Here is a 27,392-nt window from a genome sequence, read left to right as displayed (position 1 = left end):
AAGTGTGGAAAGAAAAGTAAAGTGATCGGTGATATAGACAATACTATCCATATCCGGAGGGGGGAAAAGCAGAAAACAATACAACAAAAACCTCAACAGAATCTGAATGAATATTATACTTACTTTTCAAAAATTATTCTTGTGTTTTTTCTTCCTATCCCATGATTTTCTTTCATTTCCCTTAGTTCTAATTCCTCATACACAAATGAGCAATATGTAAACATGTAAAACCCAAATGTGCAAGCACAACTTTTATCAAACTAAATCCCTGATGATGGGAGAAAGGTGGGAAGGGAGGGAGGATGAAAATGTATAACTTATAAATATGGAAGTGGATGAATGTTGAAAAAGTTTCCTAACATGTAATTGGAAAAATAAAATAAAATTTAAAAAAGAAGAATAACATACAATAAGACTGGAAAGGTAGGCTGATCAAATTGTGAAAGCCTCTATATGTAATCTCAGAGGCAAGAGGGAACCATTGCCATTAGCCAAGTAAGGGAGCACTATAATTTTGGCAGTTATGAGGAGATACTCAAGAGGAGATAGACTGGGAGTAGGGAGAAGCAAATGAAATATTTCAGATGAGAGGTGATGAGGGTTTGGAAAACAGTGATGACCATTTATGTTGAAAGAATAAAGCTGAGAAAACTGTTATAGAGGCAGAACTAAAAAGGATATGACTGATTGATATGAGATGCAAGGAAGGCAAGAGTTGGTAACAACAGCCAACAATTTAGGCAGTATTAGAACAAATAAAGTAGCTAAAAATATTTTTTATTTACAGAGTTAGACTATGGTCTCAGAAATGAGACTGCTGAGTTAAACAAAACGTACAGTTCCTTCCACATTGCTAGATTCCTCTTCAAAAATCTAATGAAAAATTTTTTTTCATAACTCTAAGGGACTAGGATAGGGACAAGTGAAGGTGGAAGATTTAGAGAAGACACTAAAAACAGAACTTGGAGAACTTAATATAATTATATGGAGAAATTAAGATAATAATACCTACTTTATTGGCAACATTTAGGGTCCATTTCAAAGGAGGCTAGGGGAAAGTATAGAAGATGACTAACTAAAATACAGGACATAGAACTCATCTGTTTAAGGAGCCCTCAGTCTCCTCTACTCTATTATGCTAGGAGGCTAGGGGAAAGTATAGAAGATGACTAACTAAAATACAGGACATAGAACTCATCTGTTTAAGGAGCCCTCAGTCTCCTCTACTCTATTATGCTAGGAGCCTGTTTTTGTTCTGCTATGAAACAACTAATCAGGTATAAGATAATATCACATCTACAATGTAACAATAGCCAGGGGAATGAAGAATGAGAATAGAGGAACATCATTAACAAAAGGAGAAGGAAAAGTTCCACCTAGGGGGAAAAAAAAGGTTCAACAAGCAATTTTTATGAATATCAACAAACTAAACTGTGCCAAATCAGTGAACATAGATGACCAAGACTGTTTCAACTGCCAAACTACTGCCAAATAAGCACTTACGATGGAAAGTGTATCTTTAATGCTGGTATGCTATAACAGGAGAGAATCTTCTCCCATGAGAAATCATATCATGCATGCTTCATAATTTGTAACACAGACATTGATCCTAAGGAACTAATTATGGTGAAACTCCAAGGTATGCCAAATATCTTAGTTCTGATGGGCAACAGAAAAAAGAAACTTAGAATATCAAGGAAAATTGTTTTTAAAAGCTGGCACAAAGAATGACTAGTATGATTAATGATTAGAGCTCTTAATTTGTAATAAACTATTACATCCTATAACTTGCACTAGGCTTGTGAGACTGTGTAAAACAAAGACTAGAAGCCTAGTTTGTATAAATTCTTTTAGAGGTTTAAGACAATTTTTTAAAAAAGATAAACACTGACTGACTAACTCGATCTGGTGTAACTCTTGAAAAGTCACATGTCAACATTGCTTTCATCTATAGAGCTCAAAGCACTTTACATAAATCACTACTGTTTCTGATTTTCTGATGATACACTCCAATACAACTTTTGACTTGAGCAAAGAATTCAGACTCAAGCAAACTAACTTTCTAATCATGAAGTAAATTTTCCTGAAATGATAAGCTACTAAATTTCTATGTTAATTTTTAGGTTTGTTACAATCTATTCAAAGATAGTACAATATTTTTAAATCAAATTTATGATGTCTTTTTTAAAGAGAACTGCTGGGGAAAAAAACTTTCTACAAAAGCAGAGTGATAGTTGCTCTGCAATTTAAGAGTTGCAATGAGAGGTTGAGTGTCTTGGTGAGTGGCACACATTCAGTATGTATAATAAGGTAGAACTTGAACCCAGGTCTTTCTGAGGTCAGCTTTTTATCTACTATACTATGCACTGTGTTTATGGGGACAGCTCTTTCAGGGAATAATCTTTTTTAAAAATATAGATACCAACTGAATTTGTTCTTTGAAAATACATCATGTGATTGAAAATGTTGCATCAGCAATTTGTATTCAAGAAGTATACTAAGACTTTAACATAACACTTAAAGAAATGAAAATGAATGTTTCTGTTAGAGGTATTTTGCATCTTATAGGGAAAATTAGGTTACTTGACTTTATTCAAACAATTGATACTCTAAAATTTAGCCATACCCACTTTAAATGTAGGAACTCTTAAATCAAATAAAACCCTTTGTTTCAAAAACAAGTTACTTAATATTTAAGGGGAGAAAAGGCATTTTAGTCATCTTAACTATATATATATATCAGGAGAGGTAGTTTCTGATAGACTCAAAAAGTAATCCTGTCAAGAGATATTTTTATAGTTAACTAATGGTTCTCTGAAATTTTTGCTCTCACAAGCAGAATTTTAAAAGTTGTGTAATTATAATAGGATAAATTTGTCCCCAATCATTCCTGTTTAGTCCATCTGATGAAGAGTTCAGAATGGGGCCCTAGTCACTAGGATCTGCTGGCATCCCTGTGTTAGTACATGATAAACATTACTCCATGGCTCCCTGTTATCCTAAATGCATCATGGGGGCAGCTAGGTGGTACAGTGGATAGAGTACAGGCTTTGGGAGTCAGAACAGGAGTTCGAATCCAGCCTCAGACAATTGACACCTACAAGCTATGTGACTTTGGGCAAGTCACATAACCCTGATTGCCTTGCATCCAGGGCTGTCTCCAGTCATCCATCCTGATTCATGAACCCAGATGACTTTGGAAGAGAAAGTGAGACTGGTGACCTTAGCACAGCACCCTCTCATTCAAATATCCAATTCATGTGTGCTTGTCAAGGTATCACCCCCCCCCCATGTCACCTTTGAAAATGTAGGACAATCGGGGTGGCTAAGTGGCACAGTGGATAGAGCACCAGCCCTGGAGTCAGGAGGACCTGAGTTCAAATCCGACCTCAGACACTTAATAATTACCTAGCTGTGTGGTCTTGGGCAAGCCACTTAACCCCATTGCCTTGCAAAAAAGAAAAAAGAAAAAGAAAATAAATGTAGGGCAATCATCAAATGCATTGTGCAAAAATAAGTTTGCGTCTTCAGAAACATATCCATCTATTCTTCTCAGCTAATACCTAGGATCTGGACACATATAAACCAAAAAAAAATATTTCTTTTCAAAGACCTATGCCCTATCATTAATCTCCACATCATTTCTAAATCCTCAACATCCTGATGCTTAAGGATCCCTTTCCCAATCGATGTGGTTCCTGTACTCCAAATTTTTCTGATACTTTATTGTCAAAATGTATCCATTTCCAATCCCTCAAAATTCTGATTAACAATATGTATGATTAATTTGAATTAAAATGATAATAATTGCTTTATGTATTATCCTTTTCAGGTAACATCTACATTTATCTACATTTCCACATGGCTTTCTTTATTCCCTTTTTTTCTAAAATTAAGATAATCAGGAAATTCGAAGTACTCTGGTAGACCCACTGGGGCAGACTCTTTAGGATCAAGAGACCCAAAGAGATATTGATCCTTACATAGGACCCTGATTGTATTCATTGTCCAGAAACAAAAATGTTAATAAATATCACATTAATATGCTTCTTTTCTGATTTGAAACTTTAAAAGCCTTTTAAGCTTGAAAAGTTAATGTAAACACTGTTTTATCACAGAAAGTTTGCTATGCAAGTACTTTATACCTGCACTCTCAACTTTCATAATTTTCCATTTTATTATCTGAAACATTGAAATTGCACTTATTTATGCTGATTTCTTGCCTAGTCACTAAAATCAAATATTGATTTCTGCTTTTCTGACACCAAGTTCAACAGTTCAGTCAATTCTTATCAATTGAAAAATAATACTTTTTTTTCCATTTTCCCTTAGACTTCACCTTTACAGCCTTGAAAGAGAATGCAGCTGCCACTCCAAGGCCAGTTTTAACTTTGATGCAGTTCAGCTGCTAACAATCAGGCTAATCAGCTAAATAACTCTTATAATCTCCTGTGCTAGTCAGAATTCTTAATAAGAGGAATTCCTGCTTAGCTTTAAGCTCATATTAATCAAAAGCAGTCTATTTTTAATAATCTGCTCCTCTATGAAAGTATGGTTATACTCTCATTACTTCAAGAGAGTGAGGTATAAGGTGCCTTCTTTAATCTCATTCTTCTCCCTTCCCCTGTCCTTCTTTGCAGGGGTGGGGTAATTATGCCTTTAATTCAGTGCATATAACTGAATTTTACCCTTTTTTAAAAATTCCTTTTTGTAAGGAATACTACTCTGAAAGAGGAGATAAAAAATGACATTTAAAAATCTTTTATAAAAACTATTTTAAAAATAAATATTTACTTAAGCACAATTCAAGCTTTCATCTCAAAGCAACATATATACACACACACACACACACACACACACACACATAATGTTCATATGTCAGTCACATTCAACTCTTTGTGACCCCATTTGTGATTTTCCTGACAAAGATACTGGAGTGATCTGCCATTTCCTTCTCCAGCTCTTTCTACAGATGAAGAAACTGTGACAAACAAGATTAAGTAACTTTCCCTGAATCACACAGCTAGTAAACAGCTAAGGCTGAATTTGAACTTAGATCTCCTGACTCCAGGGAAGTGTTAGGTGGCTCAGTGGATAGAGTGCCAGGTCTGGAGTCAGGAAGACTCATCTTCCTGAATACAATCTGGCCAGACACTTACTAGCTGTTTGCCTCAAGGCAGAGACTTGGACCACAGTTTCTTGATCTATAAAACTAAGTGACCAATAAGGTACCCTAAATCTATACTACTATATACCCTATATTACCTCTAACAAAGGTGTAGATTTAAATGTCTTAGGCACATAGTGAGTGAATTAACTATCCTGTCCTTATGTAAATTGATAGCATAAATTATCTCTAACTTTGAATTCATTTTATTTTTTAAAAACAAAATATATGGAGCAGGGGGAAAAAAGGACAAAAAAGGGGGAGGTTCTATGTAAAAAGATTAAACATATTTTGCTTGGCTCTAGAAGGCACAACTAGGAGTGCAGAAGAGGCAAATTTAAACCTACGGTTAAAAAAAAAACAACTTTCTTAACAATCAGACCTAGCCAAAGTCAGATAGAATGCCTTAGGAAGTTCTGAGGCATTGGAGGATTTCAAGCTAAGGCAGATGACTGCACTCTATATGGCAGAGATCTTTGCTAGATAGGGTATATTCCTTTTGAAGTTTTATGATTCTGTGAGTAGGAAGCTTACTTAGAAGAGTACATAAAGCAAGGTATTTCATTTATGGCTAGAGAATCAGGTAAAGAGGAAATTTAATTTGGGAGCTCACATGTATAGCTAAAGTACTATAGGGGTAAGCCTTGATCTAGTGGGGTTAGATGGAATTCACAGGAGAATTAAAACTTTAGAGTCAGTTTGACAGCAATAGAAGGAAGGAAGGGTAAGCCTTGGAAATGCAGCTTAAGGGACAAAGGGTCAAAATAGTTGTTAATGTACTTACTCAAAGCATCCCAAAATGAGAGCTTCAATTATAAACAGCTCACCCCAAACAGTTTCTGGATTTCCAGTTATCTTTAATTCAGCAGTCTCAGAGAAAGAGAAGGCAGCTCCTAGAATTCCACTTCTGTGGGACCCTATCTCAAACAGCTGCCCACCCCAGGAATTAATTATGTGATAAATTAAATCAAAATACTGGTGTAAACTTCATTATTTTTAGTGCTGATAAATTTGAGGATGGAAAATTAAGGAAACCAAAATACCCTTAGAAAAATCCATTTAAAAACAGCAGCCAAAATAAAGTTTTCAGACTAAAACAACAGGTGCAGATTTTTTTTTAATGACTATGCCTCATTAATTAGCTTTCACTATTATTGGTAGAGCAGCATTAAAATAAATTATGTGCTTCTTCCAAAAAACCTGACCACACAGGCTTCAGCAGTCCAATTCAAGATCTTACTAATTAATAGAGAACTCCAAAGTCTGCTTGAGTCATTGAATGGAACCTTTGACAGTTATTAATGGAAATACAGAGGTAGGAAGAACAAACAATGATAGGCACTTTGGTAAATATTTGTTTTTCCTTCAGTTGCTCCAAAAGGAATATTTCCTATTTGAGGGTTTTGCAAAGACATTTATGCATCTTGGGAAAATTCATACTAAAAGTTATTACTACTTTCTCACTAAACTGAGCCAAAAAAATATAAAGGTAAAAAGTCTGAACTGCACTATTTTCAAAGGATCTCAATTATAAAGAGATTGAGGTTCTTCCCTGAGTTTCTTTCTAATCAAAAGTCTGATACGAACTCCCACACTTCCCAGCCACCACCCAAAAAGGATACTGTTCATTTGTTTTGAATGTTTTGCTTTCAAAATAAATAAATTCTTTACAAAGGCACTATTCAGCAAGAATAAGGTGCTATAATGAAAGCCTCTAAATTTATACTGGCAAGATCCACTAAGCTCCCATAGCCAAACTTCATCACCTGAAGTTTACAAGCACTTAATTCTTGGCAACTATGAAGCAAAGGGACATTTCTATTCTGTGCTCCTGTCTGTATTAAATCTTGTGAAAGAATCTTTTATTTTCATAGCACTTTTTTCCTAGGACTTCAAAGCGCTTGTGCAGTTTTTTAAAAAAGATAATGAAGGTGCAAATTGAGACATACTTTTTGGATACAGTCAATGCAGGAATTAGCTTTGCTAGACTTTCAAAATTTATTATAAGGGTTTTTTTTTTCCTCAGTAGGAAAGGGAAGAGAAAATAATTTTCTAGTAATGAGAAGAATTAAGTAAAAAACTAAATGACAACGATAATATCACATAAGGAAGATAATGAAGTGGAGAAAATTCCATTCTTCCACCTCTGCCTATGTTCTGCACTTCTTTTGTGATCTTTCCTCATGATCATTTTATTTTTATTTTTATTTATTTATTTTAGGTTTTGCAAGGCAAACAGGGTTAAGTGGCTTGCCCAAGGCCACACAGCTAGGTCATTATTAAGTGTCTGAGACCGGATTTGAACCCAGGTACTCCTGGCTCAAGGGCCGGTGCTTTATCCACTACACCACCTAGCCACCCCTCATGATCATTTTATTGGTACAATGTTGATACAGGAATCTAAACCAGTATCTCTCAGATGTTAACAAGAGATTCTTCCTATATCCTATTAGTTTCCAAGTCTTTAATAATGTTCTCATCTGTTCTCTTCTATTTCCACTGACAACCACCCCAGCACAGTCCCCTCCTTACCTTCTACCAAGGGTTATCACAATAGCTTCCTAACCAGATTCCAACTCCAGCCTTGATTCCTCCAATTCAACCTACAAATAGCTGCCAGATTAATTTTCTTTAGGTATGAGTATGATCCAAGTTATTCATCTGCTCAAAATCCTTACATGCTCCTCATTATTTAACAAATAAAAATCAAATTCTTCACCACATGCACCTATTTGTTATCAGCTTTCTTCCACAGTACTGTTTTGGGAAACTCTCTGATGCACTCATGGAACACTATATTATAACTGGATCAGTTATAATAAATCTTATCCCCAAATAACAGAGTATAAACTTCTTGAGGGCAAGCACAATATTTTATCTAAACTTTGTATCTCATCCATCATAGGCATCAGTACATGGTTGACGATATTTTTCTTCTTAAAAATATCAAGTTTCTAGCTCTAATATACCAATAGCTGACCAAAACTTCCTATTACTCCATCACTTTCTATGGAGCTATAGAAAGTGAGCACTCTCCTAAACCTTTCTTTTCCCTTGTTGACAACTCTAATTCCTGCACTCCACAGTACCCTACCTCAGCCCCACAGGTGGTCATTTTAAGTATTTTATCCTTGATTCTTCACATTTCCTCAACCTACATATCTAAAAAGTTGCTAAATCTTGCTAATTTTATCTCTATAACCTCTCTCCTACCTGTTCACTTCTCGCTACTCATATGGCCACCTACCCCCAATTCACATCCCCATCAATTCTCACTTAAAAGGTCTCTTAATTGGTTTTTCCCCAGAGGACAAGTCTGATCCTGTCACCTCACTACTCATACCCCAGGTTTCCTTTCACCTCTAAGATTAAATAAAAATTCCCATTTGGCATTTAAAGCCCTTCATAACCTGACTTTAACCTACTTTTCTAAACTTCTGGCACTTTATAGTCAAGTCAAAGAAGACTTCATGGGAAAATATAACTAAAATATAGTAAATGTTGTTTCAGGATCTTGCATTAGGAAAGATAGAAAACTACTTATTTTAAATCATTTATTTAAAGGATTCACATTAACTAAATTTACATAGGTCTCTTATCTATTAAGATGAAATGTCAAGGTTAAACCATTTGGCCTGAGTTGGGATATTAATTTCCATTAATCACAGTGGTTCAGCTTGACCAGATAAGTCCATATTTAGATAGTCACTTAGTCTAGATGCATAGTCCTTATTTGGGGGAAAGCTGGAAGCAGCTATCATTATATAAGTTCATACTTGGTAATACTTATATATATGTCCTAAATTTGACATGATGCCAGCTTTGTTCTATGTCCCTAGACATAGCAGACCATGAAGATAGGAGCTTACAGGTTGAATGGATAGCAGATCTTTTGAAGTGGAGCAGGCAATGGCAGACAGAGAGGAGACAGCAGGAGAAGCCGAATAGTAACTAATGAAACTGATAGGCAAACCTGGGCTATGCAGATAGATTTAAGTGTGAACTTGGCCCTACAGTTTCCAAAGGTGTACAATAAAAAGATATATAAGGTATATCTCTCTAAGCCTCCTCAGCACTGCTTTGGTCTCTCTGACTAAAGAACCTGCAAAGCAACAAGAATAAGATTTATTTGAAAATCCTGCTACCCTCAATTAGATAAGGGCTTACATTTGGCATAATCATAACAGAATTGCTCTAACTTAGACTTGATGTCATAATAGACCTGTCTTACATTTGGCGGTAGTAATGAACACATTGTATTTGATTTACAATTGACTCAAGTAAGCAGGAGGTGTCATACATTAGGATATGATTTACAGTGACATTTCTACAATAAAATATACTTGTATAAATATTAATAATTAACACTATAATGTGAGATCTTTATTTTAAGCTGCTAAATAATATATAGGTCCTGCTGCTTTCTAACTCTTCTGATAGAAGATGGCCAAGAAAAGAAACTAAGTCTTGTGCTACAGAATCAATCTTCCTTATATATGAAAAAAAGTCTATTTCAAACATGAAAAGAGTCCTCAAAGCACCCAATCCTCAAAGGAAATTAAATTCATAAGCAGGAATGTCAAATCTGGTGCCAAATAAGAAGAACTGGAACTGGTTCCTGTAATTATTTTGCTTATTTACCTGTGATTATCCTAATTTAAAAAATACTTGAGAGCATTTTTATCCCATATGCTTATATATCTACATGTATATACATAAAAGAGATTGCTTTGCTCATTTTCAGTAATCTAAAGCAAACATCATCAACATAAAAAGGAGGAAATACTTTACAAAATCTAAGATTAGGATGTTGCAAGAGCAGCAGTGCAAGCCACAGAAGCAAGATTCCCTTTGAAAGTCTCTGAATTATCAGAATAAGCTTTTTTAAAAAAAATTATTTATTTGAGGCAATGGGTTTAAGTGACTTGTCCAAGGCCACACAGCTAGGTAATTATTAAGTGTCTGAGGCTGGATTTGAACTCAGATACTCCTGACTCCAGGGCCAGTGCTCTCTCACTAATCCAGCTTGCTATCCCCAAAATAAGCTTCTTAAAATAAGAACAATTATACTCCTTGCAACCTACAGTTATTTTTCTGCTTAGTCTTTATTCCTTATTTCACAGTTTATTTCTATTACTACTAACTTCAAATACTCTGTTAGTTTAAACAAACTTAGTGGTTTATAGCAGTAGATCATTAGTTGAGCATTATTATTTTCATTCACTGTAAAAGGGTTCAAAACCCAGAAAAACTCAAGGCTGATTTGGGAACTTTTTTGTTTGTTTTTTTTCTTGGTATAGAAGAAAGTACTGTAGCTTAGGAATCAAGAGATCTAGATTCTAGTCACTCTAACTTTGCTAATTATTAACCATGTGGGCAAAAAAATGTAACTTCTCTGAATTTCAAGGTTTTCTCATCTATAAAGGGAATAAATTATGTTAGTAATATTTTTCTTCCCAATATTTTAAAGAGGAAATTATATATCTGTCAAAATGCACATTGTATAACAATCTTCCATTACAAAAATAATTTTTACTCCCAATTTTCTTTAATCTAGCAAAATTGTATAGCCTCATGTATCTGGACCAGCATTTAAGTGTTCTATCAGTTTGTTCCAAGACTTATATTAGGTGGGGAAGTACAGTATTAACTGATTTACAAGACAGAACTGATAAGAGGATGCTGGTGCTAGAAGAGACTTTAAAGATGATTTAAGCCTAAAATCCTTAGGGAGAATTCTGAAGACCCAAAAACTTTGCCCAAGGATCACATGGCTAGTTAACATGTGATGTTATGGTGGCCAAGGGAATAGCATGGCTGTGGTTTAGGTTGATAGGGTCTGGGCCAGATCTGGCTCAGGTCCAAGGACATTAAGTATGATAATGCAACTGTGGTTTAAAGGAAGCAGTAAAGTCGATTTTTTTGCTTCCTCCTCAAACCTCATTCAAATAAGGATGAACCTATATCCTAAAGGTTGATAACTTGTTATCAGGACTGGTATGAGATTGGCAGAAGGAAAGACAATAGGGAACATTTTTCAACTACTGCCAAAAATAAAGGGCAAGAGAACCTGGACCTGAACTCAGATTTACAGTTCTCCCTCATGGTAACTTTTCCATAAAGTTAGAACCAGGAGCAATGTGGTTGCATATGAATAACCATAAGATAAGGGTAAATACCAACTAAGACAAAAGATGAAAAGGGGTAGGGAAATAGCAATGTCTGTAAGGACAGATGCTGGGGATAAGAGTTGGTTAGACGCATTTGTTCATACAAAGTACTAAGACTGGTGCAAATCTACTGTACTCCGTGACTTCTGAAGAGAAAGACAGAAGGAAAAGTGGGAGCAGAATTTTGGTCTTTGTTTTAACTTCAAAATCATTGTGTTTTCTACTACATGAGGTTGCCTCTTTTCCCTTCTTGATTCCAACATTCTGTGATTCCTCAATTTAACCAAAGCAATCAGGGAACTTTGTTAGTACTGAGGTTTCCAAAAGCTTAAGTTTATAGAATCCTTTTCACTGTTTTTTTTTCATGTTCTAAATTCCTATCCCTCCCCCCACCCCATTTTCACCCAGCAAAGACTGGAAGCAAATGGAAAGAAATTAATAAGCTTTTTAATATATGTCAAATACTGTGCTAATAGCTGCTGATTTAAATAGAAAAGTGTAAAGGTCCTCGTTTTCAAGGAGTTCATATTCTAATCAGGGAAGACAACAAGGATTCCATTTCAGAGGGAATGGAAATGCCCAAAATTCTAGAGGGCAAAGGTTAAGGTATCCATGGCAAGGCTCTGTGGACCTTTGGGAGGAATGGCAGAGAAGGTTCCTGACCAACAACTATTGGTGGTGGTGGTGGGGGGGTTGTAGGCTCAAGAGGATTCTGGGTTACCTCAAAGAAGAGTGAGATAAAGGTGTAGTCAGCATCCAACTAGGAGGGGACCTCTAAAACCTGGCGGAAACTGAGCAATGGAGGCTGGTACAAGGAAAAGCCTCCTGATGCTTGCTTCTGTGAGGCCCTCAGGTATCTTTGGGTATGTTCTAAGATTGGGTAATATCATGGCAGGTGTTCATGATGAAAGGAGATATGATATGCCTGACAAATATTAAATATGTTGCCAATATCACACTTTTTTTTGCAAGGCAATGGGGTTAAGTGGCTTGCCCAAGGCCACACAGCTAGGTAATAATTAAGTGTCTAAGACCAGATTTGAATCCAGGTACTCCTGACTCTAAGGCTGGTGTTTTATCCACTGCGCCACCTAGCCACCCCCAATATCACACTTTCAAGAAATCCTCAGAGATAGCTCAAGGAAACACAGGTTGAAAATGGTTGTTGATGAAGTAAATCTTTGGTGTCTCTAAAACAAATATTGTCTTGTTTTACTTGATTAATAGCCATTTTGATGAGGGAGACTGGCCTGGGCTGACCTTCCTTTCTGCATACCATATCACTCCAATGCAATATGAGAGCCTAGGGAGAGATTGAACCCTGATGGATGGCTTAAACTGGCAGCAAGAGTTAGTTCATCCATAAAAGTAGAATAAGGAAAAGGAAAAGTGATATCATGACCTCATTTTCCCTCATACAATTCTTGTAATAAACCTTATTTTTCCCCTTCATTTTCCCTCATACAATCCTAATAGTGATCTGATGCATAAAGAAAGGAAACCTATACTTTGAGGTATGTGAATCATTCCCACACACTTTGGTTAATTAAGAAGCTTCAGCAGGTTACCACAGTAATATTCAAGTGTTCTCAAGGGTGGGGGTCTCTCCCCAACCTTATTAAATCTTGGGAATGTCTAATTGAAAGTTGGGCAACTCAAAAAAACTGTGGTCTTTCAGAAGGGTTTCTGATGTACCAGGGATGAAGTTGGAAGTGTTTTGAAATGAGGGGTGATGGGGGTGGCTAGGTGGCGCAGTGGATAAAGCACCACCCCTGGAGTCAGGAGTACCTGGGTTCAAATTCAGTCTCAGACACTTAATAATTACCTAGCTGTGTGGCTTGGGCAAGCCACTTAACCCCATGTACCTTGCAAAAACCTTAAAAAAAAAAAAAAAAAAAAAAAAAAAAAAAGAAAGAAATGAGGGGTGATAATGAAACAAGGAAAGAAAGATTTCGTATTTCCATATGCAAAGAATAGAAAAAAAGAAAGGAATATTATGAAACCATAAATCCCTCTTATCCTTTCTGACACTCATTAAGTGAAACCTCCACAATACTCCTAGGAGACAGACATTAGGCTAAGTTCCATGAGTATTATCCCAAAGAAATCAGTGGAGAAAATAATGTAAAGGAAAACAACTTTGAAAAACTTCAAAACCCTAATTCAAATGCAATGACCACAGTCAAGGCTTCACAAGATTGACCTATACCTTACTTCTAGTTTATCACCTCTCTGGCAAGAGATAATAAGAGGGGTAGCTAGGTGGCGCAGTGGATAGAGCACTGGCCCTGGAGTCAGGAGTCCCTGAGTTCAAACCGGAACTCAGACACTTAATTTCATAACACTTAATAATTACCTAGCTGTGTGGCCTTGGGCAAGCCACTTAACCCCATTGCCTTGCAAAAACCTAAAATAAATAAATAGAAATAAAGCCAGGAAGTCTTTGCAGGTTTTCTTTGATCCCTTGCTCCCAACATGTGAACTTTAAAATATGCATTGGAAACCAGTCAGATTCTGAGGCAGAATCCAGCGTCCTCAGTAATCCAGCTGATCTCAGGATCCATAGAACAAGTCATGTTAATGCAAAGTATATTCAGAGTTAGAGAAACAGCAAGATGATAGAGTACAGATGCTATTTGGCTCCAGACTGATAGATCAACTAGTACTTTTAAAGAAATGCTTCAGGCACTATTCTATTAGAAACCAGGAGGGATGGGAATTCAGGGAAGCCTGGACGGATTTGCATGAACTGATGCTGAGTGAGATGAACAGAACCAGAAAAACACTGTATACCTTAACAGCAACATGGGGGTGATGATCAACCTTGATGGACTCCTCATTTCATCAGTGCAATGATCAGGGACAATTTGGGGCTGTCTGCACTGGAGAATACCATCTGTATCCAGAGAAAGAATTGTAGAGTTTGAACAAAGACCAAGGACTATTACCTTTAATTTAGAAAAAAAAACTGATATTGTCTGATCTTGTTATCTCTTATACTTTATGCTTCTTCTTTAAGGATATGATTTCTCATCACACTCAATTTGGATCAATGTATAGCATGGAAACAATGTAAAGACAGACAAATTGCCTTCTGTGGGGGAATGGGGGGAGGGAGGTGAGATTGGGGGAGGTAAGTAAGATTAGGGGGAAAACTGTAAAACTCAAAATAAATAAAATCTTTAATAAAAATTTAAAAAAAAGAAAATACTCTGGAGGTAAAAAAATGCTTCAGGTCATCTATAGTCATTTAAAAATTATCTAAGTCATAACTGCTTATTGAATTGAAAATTAATGAATTCTTGAAATGCAAGTTAAAGCAACTTTGAAGGGCCACATTGATTTATCTGAAAGAAAAGGAAAATAATAAATATTAAAGAGGACTAGGAAAATTGGGACACTAATACACTGTAAGTGGACTTGTGAACTGATCTAACAACTCCAGAGATCAATTTGTACATATGCCTGAAGGGTAAACAAATCATGCACACCCTTTGATCTAGCAACAATTCTGCTAAGTCTGTATGCCAGACTTAGCAGATAAATAAAAAAAAGGGTGGGGAAAGATGGGGGAAGAGGACTTATATTGTACCAAAATATTTATAGAAGTTCTTTTTGTTGTATTAAAGAATTGGAAATTGAAGACAACTGATGAGTCTGAATGCAGATCATTTTTTTCTTTGAGTAGGTATCTTCTTTTACAACATCACTAACAGTACTGTTTTGCATGATTTTATATACATATTATATATAATATATTATATACATATATATATATATATATATATATATATATATATATATATGACCTGTATCAAATTGCTTTCTCCCTCAGGGAGGGGGGGATGTGAGGATGGAAGGGAGAAAATTTGGAACTCAAAATTTTTTTTAAATGAATGTTAAAAAAATCGTCTTTACATGTAATTGAGGGGAGAAGAAACTGTCTAGAGTAGTAGAAGATCCAGCCCCCTATCTTTACTGCAAAAGCCCTTGTAGGAAGGAGAAAAGTATATTTGAGAGTTATGGATGTTAAATGAATTTTAATGATGCAGAGATTGCTTGATCCATTCTGAAGATAATGGATGAGATGAAACCTCCATGAAGCTGATGTGATTCTTATCACATGTTCAATCATGGAGAAGACTAAAAAAGCTATCTGGAATCATTTCAATAGACTTAAATATGTAAAGTCCAAACATCTCAAATCATAGGTTCCTCTTTGAATTGTGATTCTAGGTATGGCCAAAAGATTGAAGTAGGAGATGCTGCATGGGGAAAAATCATTGGATGTTGTGGCTGAACCAGATGCTTAACAAGGATTTTCCTTGGCTGCTGACTTTAGATGACTCTGAGCAGCAATCTGCTAATTTTTTGCTTCCACTAAAGGCTACCTATATCGACATTATGCCTGTCCAGAAAATTTCAATGATTTCTTTACTGGATTCTGTGGAGAAATTAAAGAAGATCATCTCTAGGCAATGTCCTTGCTTCAAGAAATCCACCATAATGTGGATTTCCTTTTTGCCTACAATATGAGATAGATAGGGCCTCTGGCCTCACTCTTCCCTGACCTAGGCTCTGCTTTGTGAAGCCACTTCAGGGGCATGATGCCTGGGGAGAGCAGTGAGCAGGGGGACAGAGAGAAATGAAGAGCCACCAGGGCCAGGGAAAGCCCCCAGGACAAATATTATGAAGAATTTTCTTGGCAGAATGGGCAGAAGAGAATTAATTGTTTCAAGGACAATGAAAGCTGTTGAAGCTCTTGGAGCTTGGTCAGACTTCCAAGGCATCCACTGTATCCTGTCCTGACCTTTTTCCTGCTACTGGACTTCAGTGACTCTGGAAGAGATGGTAAGACTTCTGACTTTGTGCATCTCCACCTCATGAAATACATTTTATTTAGGAGTCAAGACTTTGTTCTTATGGTGTCTCCTTGGGCTTCTTGAGACAAACAGTACTTGAACTGGATTACACAGTCAGGGACTATTGGAAGTGGTGGAAATACAAATAAAGGCAAAAGAGTCCCTGCCTTCAAGGTCCTTACAATCTAATGGAGAAGACCACATGCCAGTCAAAATATACAAAGTCAGCCACATGCGGGATAAAGAGGAAATAATTAACAGCAGGAAGGCATTGGAATTACAGGTTGGGAAAGGTTTCTGGTGGGATTTTATCTGGTACTTAGAGGAAGGCAGGGAAGTCAATAGGCAAAATTGAGGAGGAAGAAGGGAGTCACATGTTGCAGAATAAGGTATAAGAAGACTGGAAAGAGCTAGATTATAAGGACTTTGAAGGCCAAACAGCATTTTGTATTTGATCCTGGAGGCAATAGGGAACCACTGGAGTTTATTGAGGAATGGAGTGACATGATCAGACCTGTGATAGGGTGGGGAGAGAACTGAGGAAGGCAGACTCCCCCTTTTCCCCACCAGCTATTCTAACAGTCTAATCAGAAGAGAGAAGGGAGTGAATGTTGCAAAAGTGAAATCAGAATCAGACTCAAAAATGACAATAAAACCAGTGTCAGTTTGGGAACCCTTCTGGACTTTCTAGCAGGGGATTTCAGAGAAAGAAAAGGATCACCCTAAGGTAAGGTATAACAAAGACAGGTGGCAGTGGGTACAGGAGGAAGAAGAAAGGAAATAACTAGACCCCCAAAGTCCCAGTTGTTACATCGAATTACCTAGACTACTTGCTTTTCACAAGTTATGATTATATTTGCTTTGGCATTGTAGTTGTGTGGGGTGAGGATGGGAGCAGAATAGGGGAAAGATGGCTCTCAATCACAGATTGTTGAGTGGCTGGTTAATGGCAATACAGATATGGGAGCACCTGAGTTCAAGGATTCCTGAATAAGAGCCTGGGAGGGAGAGCTTGCCCAGGAATGGTACCCCAGGGGCAGCTCCAATTAGTTTACTTTAGAGAGAAGCTTACCCCCATACATAGGTGCTAAATGACATTTTTAGTGGAGTAAAATAAAGATTTTTTCCTCTTCAAAAAAAATGAGATAGAAAATATGAATATGTCACAGGTTACAGGATGATGTTCTAGCACTTATTGCTGCCTTCTGAAAAAAAAGTATTGCAGAAGCCAGTATAGCTGTGGTTGGCCACGCGCACTTTATCTTTGTGAAGGGGCACAGTAAGCACTCTACCACTGGATTATATGGAAGGATAATGAAAATATCAAAGTGATCTTCCCTGACATAGAGATGGAAAATGACACTAACTTTTGGAGCCTAATATTAGTCCAGTCAAGAGATCATGTATTAGTGAAGGTTGTTTCTTCTGACTCCCAGAGCCTGAGAGCAGCTGCTTTTTTGCTAAACATCTCTGCATGAGTACCTAGCACATTGCTGACTTAAATAAAAAGTTCTTCTGGATGCCCACTTGTTAATGAAGTTGTGAGAAGATTCTTGTATAGCTACAGATTGGATTAGATACTCCTTGAGGTCATTTCCAGCTCTGAAATTATGTGATAAAATGGCACTAATGTAGATTTTGCCAAAGAGAAAAGGAGAAGTGACTGGTTATAGCAGTGATATTTCTTTGTTGGGAAAGAGTTATCAGAAAAGGAAGTAAGTTTATGGTAACTGGAAAATAAATCTTTTGGATTCACTTGCTAGATGAAAGAATCTCTAAGAATTACTACTGGATGATTCAACTACAATTAAAACAGAAAGGCAGGGGAAAGGGCTTCTATGCAATGGCAATTACAATTGATAGAGATACAAAATTTGTTTAAGAAGAACAGCAAAAAAATTTTTAAATATACTGAAAAAAAGTTCAGAATGGACAATTTTGTTATTACCTTAATATTAAATGTAATATACACTTTCCGCAAAAAACAAACTACAACAGAAGTTTGGTTCAATTGTTTTATCTTTGTATATTTAAATGTTTGTGATTAAGTTAATAATAAAAAGAAAACAACAAAGCAAAAAATGGGAAAGCTGTGGGGCAGAGGACAAGGAGAACTTGGCCAACATTAAACAAGTGAATATGTGAAGTATATTTGTAACTCAAAGCCAGACAAATTTACAGTGTCTTTCCACTCTGCCATGGAGAATTTAAAAGTAGATCAATCTGCTTTTATTCTAAAATATATAGCAATAACACAGTCACTTATGGTAATTTTATCTATTATCTGTTTCTTCTTTGTGATCCTTTATTCTTTTTATTTCCTCTTTCCTCTAAACTTCAAAGTCAGGGACATCCCAGAGAAGAACTCCCACCAGTCTACTAATGATGTTTCTCTACATATTAACTTAAAGTGGATGCCTTTTCTTTGATAAGCTTTATGGATGCCCTTTGTAGCATTTTCATACCAGTCATTTCCTGGTGTGCTTCTTTTCTTATAATGCTCTACCTTAGAACAAAGAAAGTTAGCAAAAAGCAACCAACATAGTGACTATACCTAGCAAGAGTAAGTAACACTTTTCATTAAAATGGCTATGTTAAAAATGCATATAGCCCTGTAGGGAACTGACCCTTAATTCTTAAAATCATATTTGGTCTAGAAGGGAACAGAAAGAATATCTTTTTCTATTATATATTTTTTTACAAATCAAGAAACAGGCTCAATGAGTTTAACTGATACATTAGAACTAGTTAGCTGAACTGGGACTAAATTTCAGGTCTAATTCAGGTCAGGACTCATTTCATTATACCATATAATCTTCCCATTAATTAGTTTAGATCCAACTTCAGGCATATCAGGGATAAGATGTGGCTCATAAAACATAGAGAATTACTAGTTTGCTTGTAGATGAGATGACTTGAAAATCCAAGAAAAAAGTCAAATTCTGACCCAGAGACAAAAAGCCCTATAAAGACTTTACTATGGATGAATTTACAAGATTGAAGCTGTTTTCTCTGTTTCATTGACATATAGGTATTATATTTTAAAAACTTGTTCCATAAATATTGTTATTAAATCTGTCACTAATGGATGCTCAATACATTTAGTTGTGTAATAAAGAATTATATTTCTGTAAACTATTCCGTTTCATGCAAAATGCACATGTTGGTACCATAGATATTACTGTGACTAAGACACTAATGACACAGACTTATTTTAACAAAGAAGGCTAAATAAACTAGATCTAAACCAATTAATGAATGGGAAGATAATGTGGTATAATGGAAATAGCTCTGACCTAAGTCAGGCCTGAATTTTAGTGCCATCTCAGCTACCAACTAGCTCTAGCCAAATCAGTTAAACTCAAAAAAGGGGGGGGGGTGCTTTTGATAGGAGTTAGTGATAGTCATAATTATATTATCTAGTCTAAGCTCTATATGTATGCAAAGGAGGCAACAATAAAGCAAATGATTTATTCAATAAGAAAATAAACATCAATGAAACATTTTTTTAAATGAGGCTTTTGGGTTGACAGTTTTAGCCCTAATTTCCTGCAACTTCTAAATTTACAATTAAATTGATAATTGAAGTTGATTGTGATGATTCTAATGCATTAAGTTCCTGAGGGGTCTGAATGAGTTAACTACCCAATTCTGATAACCAGATGAAACATAAGAAACTTACTCCATTTAAGGTTAAAAACAGGTGCTTTGGGCCAGGGAGGTTTGAAAGAAAAAGGAAAAAACCCACTATTCTTTAGTGGCAAGTTTCTATATCTTTTTTTACACTTGACTCATTTTTTTTCTTACTCTGATTCTTTGAAAATCATCATTTGTTTAGTGGGTAAACAAAGCAGCTACTGTCTTCTTCCTCTTTTTTTTTTTAAAGTAATGAATAAGCCCTTCAATTGTCATGGGTGAACGATGGGTTTTTCTTTTTAACGTAAGCCATTTGTACAAGAAATTCACAAGCAGAGAGTGAAATTATTTTGAGAAAAGGATAGCAAGTAACTGCTGTCCAAGATTAATGATGGGAATCAGACAAGTGGAAGCGAAAATATGCTAACAGTTTAATAAGAAAAATTTGGGTTCCAATCTAGCTTCTTCTGCTTAGACCTAAGACATTTTGTCTCCATGAAATAGTCTGTAAAAAGTAGAAGTTGGACCAGATAGATGGCCTCTGATAATCCCCCCCAGTTCTAAATTCGGAATAAAAAGAATTCAGTATGAAATAAAATGTTCATTTGTATAGCCTGACAAAGTATAGAATGAGAAAACTGAACTGAATATCTTTAAGACATCTTCTTGTTCTAACAAACTAAGATCCTGATGTTTAATCAGTATCTTGTTGCATTTGATAGATGAGTAGTAGTAACACAGTAACAAAGTATCAAAAGAGAAGAATACTGTGGGATTTAAAAAATTGAACTTGTTTTGAATTTCATTAACACACACACAAATATAGTTGTGTATATCTTGAATTCATGGGATTAGTCTTTTGCTTTCATAAAGTATTTTTACCAAGGACTAATATTCCTTTTTTATAGATAAGCATAGTAAAATAAACAGCTGAAAAGACTTGTTACAATTGTGAATTAATTAATGGCAGAATATCAACCAGTTTTCCTTTCTATATCACAGATCTTAGGGGTGCAATGCCCTCAAATCCATGTTAAGATTTTGGCCCTCCCTTCATGTCAAAGAAGTTTGAATTTTTATTTTTTTTTTTTTTTTAGGTTTTTGCAAGGCAATATGGTTAAATGGCTAGCCCAAGGCCACACAGCTCGGTAATTATTAAGTATCTGAGTTTGGATTTGAACTCAAGCATTCCTGGCTCCAGGGCCAGTGCTCTATCCACTGCACCACCTAGTCACCCTAGAGTATCTTATTGCAAAAATTGGGATAAGTATTTGGTCTCAGGCTCTGTGTATTTGCTGATCTTTGTGGGTGACCTACAGTTTCTGCAAAACTCCCAAAAAATTCTCATTTACTTTGCCAACCCATGATATATCAAAATTGTAATGAGGAAAGTCATTTTGTGGAATAGATAACTGTTGTAATCAAGTCTCAGAGGACTAGTACTGTATTACACTCATTTTGTGCTAATCCCTGGAAAAACAAAGAAACCCCAAAATAATCTCTGTTCTGAAGGAGCACGTATTCTGATGAGGGAATTGATGGAATAGAGTATTTCAGGCCCAAGGGATACCAAGTGCTTAGGGAGTCTACCTACCACAAATCTTTCCTCACTTTAGCCATGATCTGAAAGTCAGTCATCAAAGTAATTTTCCTAAAGATAGGTTGAGTCCCATCACTCCTCTACTCAATAAAATCCAAAGGTTCCATCTCACTCAGAATCAAATCCAAAAAAAAAATTCTGTTTTTGATTTTCAAAGTCCTTGATAACCAAGGCCTCCACTATTGTTACCTTTCTATCCTACCACCTGCTCAGTCCAGTGACATTGATCTCCTGGCTGTTTCATGAACAAGACATTCCATTTCTCAACTCTAGGTATTTTCTCTGACTGTTCTCCATGCATTAAGTGCTTCCCCTCCTTATCTCTTTCTTCCCTAGCTTCCTTCAAATCTCAACTAAAATCCCATCTTCCCTAGAAAGCCTTTCCCAATTCCTCTCATTTTTACTTCCCATTCTCTGTTGATTATTTCCTATTTATCTTGCATATAGCTTATTTGTACATATTTGCATATTTGTCCCACTAGGTAATAAGTTCCTGGGAGATAAGATTGTCTTTTGTCTTTCTTCATATTCCCCAGGATTTAGCACAGTATCTAGTAGTGCTTAATAAATGGTCATTTGACTGACTGACTAATATTAAGATGTAGAAAAGGGAAATGAGATGGTCAGGTTTGAAGGGCTTCAAATAGCCCAGTATCACTGAAAGCAAGGTAAGACTTGGAAGACAGGAATGGGTCACTATGCTTAACCTCCCCCCACCCCATACAAAAATCCCTTCTACTAGCAACTGGTCATCCCAATTCTGAACTTCTTCAGTGGTAGAAAGTTCTCAATTCAATGTGCCCAATCAACAGAGGCATAGGCATAGGCATAGGTTGAAAACATTGCCCTAAAACAGGGTTCAGTGACCCAAGGCCTGTAGGCAGAAACCAAACCAAAAAATATTTCTCTTCACCATTCTATGGTGTGATCCAGATGAGAGAAATGGAAGAAAAAGAAATATTTCTTCCAAGCCTTAAGTAAAGACATTTCTGCTGATAGAATCACAGAAATCTCAAAAAGAGAAGGGATTTTAGAGGAGAGGAGACCTAATTTAATCTGGACTTGAAAAAGAATCACCTTTACAACATTCTCCAGAAGTAGTCATCCAATTATCCTTGAAAACTTCTGGTGAGAGGAAAGGCCATTACCTTTCAAGATAGCCCATTTTTATTTTGGGAAAAGCTAAAATTATTGGGAGCTTTTCCCTTATATCAAGCCTAAATCCACTTCTGCAATTTCCATCCAGTACTCATTGTTCTGACCTATGGAGTTAATCAGAACAAGTCTATTTTTAGTTTCTGTTAACATTAAACATCCATCAAATTTGACTTCTTGCTCTTCCTAACAAGGTAGTACTAGAAATCTCCCTCATTGGGTTTTATTTCTTCCTTATTCCTTTTTTGCCCCCTCTTTTCTTGTCCATATCTCCCTTCTCCCTTTACTTATTCACAGGTCCCCCTATAATTATCTTGAGATTTAAGAACTTCAATCCAAATTCTACATTGACATAAAACAAATCTTGGTACTTCATTAGCCAAAACTTAACCAGCTGAACAAATCTCTCTCTAGTCTTCAAATTTTCTTATTTGTAAAAGAAGGCTGTTGAATCAAATAACCTTAAGGTTCCAAGCCATTCTAAAACCCTTACAACTATTAAAGGTGAAGAATGAGAAGGCAGCTAGGTGGTACATTTGATAGAGCACAAGCCCTGGAGTCAGAAGGACCTGAATTCAAATTTGGCCTCAGACACTTAATAATTGCCTAGCTGTATGGCCTTGGGCAACCCACTTAACCCCATTGCCTTGCAAAAACCTAAAGAATAATAATAATAATTATTATAATAACAATAATAATAGTCTAGCTGTGTGACCTTGGGCAAGTCACTTGACCCCATGGCCTTAATTTTTAAAAATGAAAAAAGTGAACAACAGTCAAAAATTAGAAGTTAAGGGGTAGTTCTCTGAGCAGCTAAATGGCATGGTATATAAGAGCTCCTGACCTTGGAATCAGGGAGACCTGAGTTCAAATCCAGATTAAGACACTTATTAGCTTTGTGACCCTGAACAATTCACTTAGCCCTGATTGCCTGAGTTTCCTTATCTGTCAAATGACCTGGAGAAGGAAAAGCAAACCACTCCAGTATCTTTGCCAAAGAAACCCCAAATAGGATCATAAAGAGTTGGATAGAACTGAACAACAACAAGTAGTCCTCTATCTGAATGATAATTAAGATTCTATTAGGTTAGGGTCAGAAAGTCCCTTTGGCTCTGTAAAAGATGTTAATGGCATATATTACAAACAAATATCTTTAAAATAAACAAATCAAATATTTACAAAACTAAGAGCAGTCTAAAGCTTTTATTTATCCAGTTGTACAAAAGTTTAAGCCAATCAAGTTGCTCTGGCTTTGATCCTCCTACCAGTCTTACTTCAGATTTCTGGGTAATTGTACTAAAGTAACTTTTTCTACCAGGCAGAACATATAATCAATACACACATTGCCAATAGGAGGCAACTAGGTGGCTCACTGTATACAGCACTGGGTCTGGAGTTGGGAAGAACAATTCAAATCCAGTTTCTGACACTTGCTAGCTGTTTGAAACTAGGCAAATTGTTTAACCTCTGTTTGCCTTAATCCACTGGAGAAGGAAATGGCAACCCATTCCAGTGTCTTTGCCAAGAGAACCCCACATATATCATAAAAGTCTCCTTTGTTTGAACAATAGGTAGAAGGTACAGTTAGAAACACTGGCCCCAATAGAACAAATATCATTTCATTTTCCATCAGCAACTGGAAAGTTATTATATATAATCTTTGGCAAAAGCGGTGACTCTAATCAGAAAACCTAGATTCAAATTCCACCTCTGCCATTTATTGTATGATCTTGAACAAATTACTTGGTTCACTCAAGGGATCTCACTTCCTACACTAATAAAATTATATAGATTAGTCAGCCAGAGGTCCCTTCTAGTACTAGATTTAAGATCCCTGTGACAAGCAAACTTTGAAAAAGTGGATGAAACTTTAGGGCAGAAATACAAAGGAAAGGAAACAGTATAATTCAGTAGAAGATATAAAAACTCAAATATCTTCTAGCTGACATTCAAAATTGACAAAATTTGATTTATTTGATATTAACTAAGGCAACAAAAAGCCAATATACTAGAAAGAAAGGGTCTAACCCTTTATCAGGACAAAAACTAGGCTAGAAATGAAGATCAGACAAATACATGAAAGGAGATTCAGGGACCAACCTAAAGAAACATGATCTATGATCTTATAAAGGAAACCCTAATTCCTTCTGAAATGTTGATCTTTCTAAATACATATATTACTGATACCTGAAGATACTGGAATAATTAAGATCAGATACAATTTTGAAATTTGGCAAGGTACATCTCTCTGTAGGGAAAAAAGTAGCCATTATACATGACTCTCTAGAGAATTAGTTACATCAGGAATTAGTTACATAAGGAAAAATTTTGTAAATTTTTGTAAATGTGAAGTATCAATATCAGCTATTATTTAGAATAAGATCCTGTCTCAACTTATTATATTCAGTGGTAAAGTTACTTAAATATTAAATATGGTAACAGAGAAACCAACAATTGTTCCCACTTCCTACATATATGAAAACATTTGTGGTATTTTGTAGCAGCAAAGACTTGGTAACAAAGTAGATATAATGGAATTATATTGTGCTGTAAGAAATATTATGATGATAAATCTACTCATACCCTTTGATTCAACAATACCACTACTATTTTGTGTCCCAAAGAGATCATAAAAAAGTGGAAAAAATTTACATGTCCAAAAATATTTATAGCAATTCCTTTTTTAGGGGCAAAGAACTGGAAATTGAGAAGATGTCCATCAATCAGAGAATGGCTGAACATATTGTGGTATATGAATGTGATGGAATACTTATTGTTCTGTAAGAAATCATGAGCAGGAAGACTTCAGAAAAGCCTGGGAAGACCTGCATCAACTGATCCTGAGTGATATGAATAGAACCAGAAGAACATTATACACATTATCAGTATCACTGTGTGATGATTAACTATGATGGATTTAGCTCCTCTCAGCAGTTCAGTAATCAATGACAACTCTAAAAGACTTGTGATGGAAAATGCCATCCAAATTCAGAGAAAAAACTTTGGAGTCTGAATGCAAACCAATCATACTATTTTTCATTTTTTAAAAACCCATTTTTTTCCCCTCTTGTGATTCCCCCCCCCTTTAGTTTTGCTTCTTCCATAAAGCATGATTGTACATGAATAAACTAAATCAGATTAATCACTGTCATGGACAGGGAGGAGGGAAAGAAAGGAGGTAGAAAAATGGGGAACTCAAAAGCTATGAACGATGAATGTAGAAAACTATCTCTACATGTAATTGGAAAAGATAAAATAATTTTCAAAGAAATAATATGATGAATGCAGAGACATGAAAAAACTGATAAGACTGATGTAAAGTGAAATAAGTAGAGCCAAGAAAGCAATAGTCAATGACTTCAAAAATTTAAGTATAAAAAAAATAGCAAGCACAAAACAATTGAAAATGGATATTGCCAAATCACAAAAAAAATCAAACTTGCCCCTTAAAAAAAGATATGAGAACACCTCCCCCATCTCTTTTGCTGAGTTTGGGGGAATAGGATGTCCACATATATAGAACATTGAATATATTTTACAAAAATACATTAAAAACATATTGATTTTGCTGTTTTTTCCTTTTTAAAAAAATTATTATGATACGGCTTTCTGGGATAGGAAAGGGAAGGAATATAAGGGGGCAAAGACATCAATAAAAATATTTTTAAAAGATTTTTTTAAATTATATCCTTTTAGGACAACAGAGAAACTGCTGGAGTGGGGAGGAGTACAGTGAGGACAGAAAGTGAATTTAAAGGGGCAGCTAGGTGGCTTAGTGGATAGAGCACATAGGGTCCTAAAGTCAGAAGGACCTGTGTTCAAATGTGGCCTTTGATACAAGTCACTTAGCCTTACAAACCCTCACCCCTCCAAAAAAAAAAAGTAAATTTAAGATATGTGTCTTCTAAGACTTCTAGGGGCTTTTTTAAAAAATTTATTTTCATCCATATGTACATGCATACTTTCAAGTTACAAAATTTCTCTCTATCCACCCTACCCCCTCCCCTCAGCAGGGAACCATCAAGTTAGCATTTTACATGCATATTTTGTTAAACATGTTTACAAAGTAGTAATTTTTGGCATGAGGAATTAGGATTAAGGGAAAGAGATACATAAGAGATAATTTTTAGAAAGTGTTCATCAGATTTTGAAGGGGGTTTTTTCCCCTATATATTTTGTTTTGTTTTTCTTCTTCTAGTTGGGGATAATATAGTCCATAGCCAGTCAAATACAGTTGTCCTAGGTCTCTGGACTTCTGAGAGGAGCTGCTTCCAACAAGACTGTTCATCTCATAATGTTGTTATTGATGTGTATATTGTTCTCTTGGTTCTCCTCCCTTTGGTCAGCATCAGATCCCATAAGTCATGCCATGCTTCTCTAGACTCTGACTATTTATGGTTTCTTATAGAACAATAATATTCCATCTTATTCACGTACCATAACTTGTTTAGCCATTCCCCAATTGATGGGCATCCCCTCAGTTTCCAATTCTTTGCCACTACAAAAAGAGCTGCTATGAATATTTTGGAACATGTAGGACTTGTCCCATTTTCTTATCATTTCTTCTGGATATAGAGCTAGAATTGGAATTGCTGGGTCAAAGGGTATGAACAGTTTTATTGCTCTTTGGGCATAGTTCCATATTGCTCTCCAGAATGGTTAGATCCATTCACAATTCCACCAGCAATGCATCAATGTCCCAATCCTCCCACAATCTCTCCAACATTGATCATCTTCCCTTTTTCTCATCTTGGTTAATCTAATAGGTATGAGGTGATACCTCAATGTTGTTTTAATTTGCA

At 35.9% G+C, this 27,392-nt stretch overlaps 1 protein-coding gene and 1 pseudogene across 2 annotated transcripts in view; one reads left to right on the top strand and one right to left on the bottom strand.

Annotated features, from left to right (window-relative positions):
• SLC16A10 (solute carrier family 16 member 10) overlaps nt 1-27,392 on the bottom strand; it is a 143,988-nt gene that overhangs the window by 82,199 nt on the left and 34,397 nt on the right. The window lies entirely within an intron of this gene.
• Nucleotides 12,136-25,785, top strand: LOC141487856 (mitochondrial tRNA methylthiotransferase CDK5RAP1 pseudogene; annotated as a pseudogene).

Source organism: Macrotis lagotis, chromosome 5, assembly GCF_037893015.1.
Source record: "Macrotis lagotis isolate mMagLag1 chromosome 5, bilby.v1.9.chrom.fasta, whole genome shotgun sequence".
Lineage (NCBI taxonomy): Eukaryota > Metazoa > Chordata > Mammalia > Peramelemorphia > Peramelidae > Macrotis > Macrotis lagotis.
Note: the sequence above shows the minus strand (reverse complement) of the source record. Positions and strands in the feature narration are given on the sequence as shown.